The following is a 4568-nucleotide window of genomic DNA, read 5'->3' as shown; positions in this document are numbered from 1 at the left end:
AGTGACAGTAACATGACACTCACTGTTAAAATCAGCCCGTGAATCATTTAAAGAGCACTGGGTAAAGAAAGGTGTGGCCTTCACTGAAGAGCCGCCTGCATTAGGCACTCAGTGTGACATGGTGTCGTGTTTGAAAATTGTGCTTCCCAACCTCAGTTTCCCCTGAGTTGAGAAATATCTTCCTTCTTTTCTTTGTTACGTGCCCACCAGTGACGCTTAGTCCTGTTAGTGTAACTGATAGCAAAGATGTGCTACAGTGCACATAAAGTAATCTATGGGGGGGTGACATGATGCCAGATGCTGAAGGGGAGGCAGGGGGGTGTGCGCCCACAGTCTGTGTCTGTGTGTGCAGGGGGCGAAGGGAGTTGAGCCTCCTGACCGCCTGTAGGACAAAACTGTCCTTAAGCCTGCTAGTTTTGGCCCGGAGACTCCACAGTCTCCTCCTTGACAGCAGCAGGTTGAAGAGGCTGTGAGATGGGTGGGTGGGATCACCAGCAATCCTGATGGCTTTGCGGCTGAGGATCAGGATGCTCTCGATGGTGCCTCTGTAGAAGGTGTGCACGATGGGGGCCGGGGCTCTCTTCTCAGTTTGCGGAGGAAGTACAAGCGATGTTGGGCTTTTTTGGCCAACATTTTTCTTTTCCTGCATCATCAACTCATCACCTATCGTTCATAAGAAGAAGGAAGCCTGACAATAACGACATTTTGGCGTCACGAACGGGGGGGTATTTTTGCTCCGGGTCAGCGACTCTAGCGGGCACGCTGAAAAGAATAATTTGTGTGGGGACAGGCTGCTGTGTGTTGATGGTGCAGAGGCCTCATCTAAATTTGTTTTTTATTTAGGTATAAATAAAAATGGGGGTAGGAAGGTCCCCTATAAGAAGTGTTAAGAGAATATTTAATTGAACATGACATGTTAAGAGAATTAAGAATTTACGAGATGTAAAGATAAGGAATAAGGAATTAGAGACAAAGAAAATTAGGCTAGTAGTTTGGGAAAAGTGATCGAATGAGTAACGAAATAGTAAGTTGAATATACGGTGCCAGATTTCGAAAGAAACTGTAAGTCATGGTATTCATCTACTTTGTGAAAATTGAGCGTAAATTAGGTAGGGACAATCTAACCGGTAGGGAAAAGGAAAAAACCTGTGCACAGGTGTATTTAGAGGATGAAAGGAAAATCCCATGCATGGGTTTATTTAACCAAAGAAGAGAAGTTAAAGAGAAAAAAAGTTAGAATAATGAGTAGCGTCGACTAGACTATTTGTATACTGCAAGGGAATAAAGTCCCTGTAAGTCATGTACTTTGGGCTGCAATCGTGAAAATTCAGCTAATGAGTAACAACACAGTAAATTGAATATGCGGTGCCAGATTTCGAAAGAAACTGTAAGACATGGTATTCTTCTACTACGTGAAAATTGAGCATAGAAGTTGTAAAACTTAAGTTAAAGAGAAGAAGAAAAGGAAAATATCTAAAGGAAATCCCATGCATGGGTTTATTTAACCAAAGACGTGAGACTGCAGATAAAAAGAGATGATAAAAGTTGAGATAAATAGCGTGCACGCATGGTAAAGAAGTCTATCGAGGATAGATAATCTTTACCATGCAGTAAAGCTCAGTAAGGAAAAACCGGTATAAAAATTGATTGATCCTAAATGATTGAGAACAGAGGATGAGAAGAAGATTTATAAAAAAATTAAAAATAAATAAAGATTCTATTAAAGTCGACATATACATTGGACTAAGTGTTGTCTTGTTTATGGCAAAAAGATAAACCATGTTTAGAGCATTAGCTCCTTTAATGTTTGATCTGCTGCAGGCATATGATGTGTGAAAAATAAAAAAAATAAAAATGAAAGAGGGGTGTGGTTTGCATGAGACTGCATGGAAATAAGGTGCTTTTGAGTGTTTCTGGTACTGAAGAGACCTGTATAAATTAGTAAAAGTTGTTTGAGTTTTAAGTGGAGACTTTGCATCCTGTCTGGACAGTTTTGGAACACCTCATAGATTTCCCCACCCACATTAAAGGACACACTGGACGTAGTCTGCTGCTCTGGTCTCACCCCCTCCAATGCCACTGCTGATGTTTTCCCTGTAACGGACCACTTCCTCCTCACGCCCCCTGGTTTACCCCCGAGCTCAGGTCTATGAAATCCAAAAACCGACAGCTTGAGCGACTACACAAAAGAACCGGTCTCACCATCCACAAGGACATGTACACCACCCATATTACACAATATAAGGACCTATAATCTCACAAACCAAAACCAGTTACTACTCCGGCCTCATCCTCTCCAATGAAGGAAAATCAAAAACCCTCTTCTCTATTAGGAACAAAATCCTCCAGCCACCCAGTTCTATACCCCTCCACCTGTATTCCACGGAAACCTGCAACTCCATAATGGACTATTTCAACCAGAAAATCCATCAGCACCTACATCACAATTCGCCACCTCTCTCCCCATCTGAACCTCCTCCTCTTTGTCATCTCTACTCCAGTTTTCTTCTTCCCACTACCTCCGAAATCTCCGACCTCATACACAAATCAAAGCCCACCACATGTCAGCTTGATCCCCTCCTCACAACCCTAGTGAAATCCTGCTGCTCCTCCCTGCTCCCCCTCATATCCGCTATTATCCACTCCTCCGTTTCATCTAGAATAGTCCCTTCACTTTTCAAAACTGCCGCTGTCACCCCCATATTAAGGTTACGATAACCTCCGCCCCATTTCTAACTTACCTTTCATTTACAAAATCCTAGAAAAAACTGTTGCCACCCAACTTCACTCTCACCTATCCCTCCACTCACTCCATGAGCCCTTACAGTCTGGTTTCCGCCCCCGTCACAGCACAGAGACCGCCTTAATCAAAATCAACACCGACCTCCTCATTGCAGCTGACCCTGGTTCTGTCTCCATCCTCATCCTCCTTGATCTGAGTGCTGCCTTCGACACCATCTCACACCCCATGCTCCTCAGTAGACTCTCCTCAATTGGCCTCTCCCACACTCCCCTCAGCTGGTTTCACTCTTACCTCACAGGCCGCACTCAGTTTGTACAGCTCAAATCTTTCACTTCAAACCCCTCCCCAGTCACTACAGGTGTGCCCCAGGGATCTTTCCTTGGGCCCCTTCTCTTCATCATCTATCTCCTTCCCCTCGGCCACATCCTCCATAAATTCAATATCCAGTACCACTGTTTCTCGGATGTTACCCAGCTCTACCTTTCATGTAAACCAAATTCCACACTACCACCCCCCTCCCTCACCTCTTGTCTCTCCGATTAAAAACCTGGTTCACCTCAAACTTTCTAAAATTAAACTGCAATAAAACTGAAATCCTCCTCCTCGGCACTAAATCCACCCTTTCTAAAGTTAACAGCTTCTCTCTCATCATTGACAGCTCCTCAGTTTCCCCCTCCCCTCAGTTAAATAGTCTGGGTGTCATCCTCGACAGCACACTCTCCTTTCACTTACACATCAACATCATCTGCTTATTTTCATCTCCACAACATCAACAGACTCCTCCCCTCCCTCACCCCCCACTGCACCACTGTCCTTGTTCACAGCCTCGTCACCTCCCGTCTTGATTACTGTAATTCTCTCCTCTTCGGCCTCCCTCAAAAGTCTCTCCATAAAATCCAACTGGTCCAAAACTCAGCCGCCCGTATCATCAAAACCCCCACACACCACCACATCACCCCCGCCCTCCAGCACCTCCACTGGCTCCCTGTAATTCAATTACAAACTCCTCCTGTACACATACATGGCCATCAAGCCGATGCGCTGTAGGAGACGGCAGCATTTCCAGTCGCTCCTCAGCACTTTCTTCATTTCTACACTTTTCTACTTTTTTAAATACTTTTTTTACTTCTTTGTGAAGGATTTAACATATATCCCATGGATACACTGAACTTTAAAACACACAAAGGAGCCAGCTCTCTAACTTATTCTCGAGAGAAGTTACTGGCTCTCAGGAGTTCAACACACGGACTGAGGCACAACATCCCAGCGGAGCTGCGGAGGAGCTACCGGGGCTGTCAGGCTGGGGCCAAGCTAAAGTCTAGGCTAGCGGAGAACCGGAGGCACTTCAAACCATCGCTTCCTTCCGTAATTATGGGGAACGTCAATTTGCTGCCGTATAAGATGGACGAGCTGGCCGCTTTGGAGAACCAGCGGATCTACCGGGAGTGCAGCTTGTTCATCCTGACGGAGACATGGCTAACCGACAGCATACCGGATGCTAACGTGGACCTGCAGGGATTTACTGTGGTGAGAGCCGACAGGAACACAGAGGCATGCGGCAAATGCAGAGGTGGGGGGCTCATCATTTATGTCAACAACTGTTGGTGTAACCCCGGCCATGTCACCGTGAAGGCAGCTTTGTGTGACCCAAATCTGGAGCTGCTTGCCGTTAGCCTGCGGCCATACTATCTGCCGAGGGAGTTCAGTCACGTGATCGCCCTGTGTGTTTACATTCCTCCGAAGGTCAAGGCGCAGGCTAAAGCAGACGCTGCTTGTGAGGAGATTCTAAGTCACAGCACGGCTGCAGAGGCAACATCCTGAAGCA

Source organism: Solea solea, chromosome 1 (genome assembly GCF_958295425.1).
Source record: "Solea solea chromosome 1, fSolSol10.1, whole genome shotgun sequence".
Classification (NCBI taxonomy): Eukaryota; Metazoa; Chordata; class Actinopteri; order Pleuronectiformes; family Soleidae; genus Solea; species Solea solea.
This window is presented reverse-complemented; position numbering follows the sequence as displayed.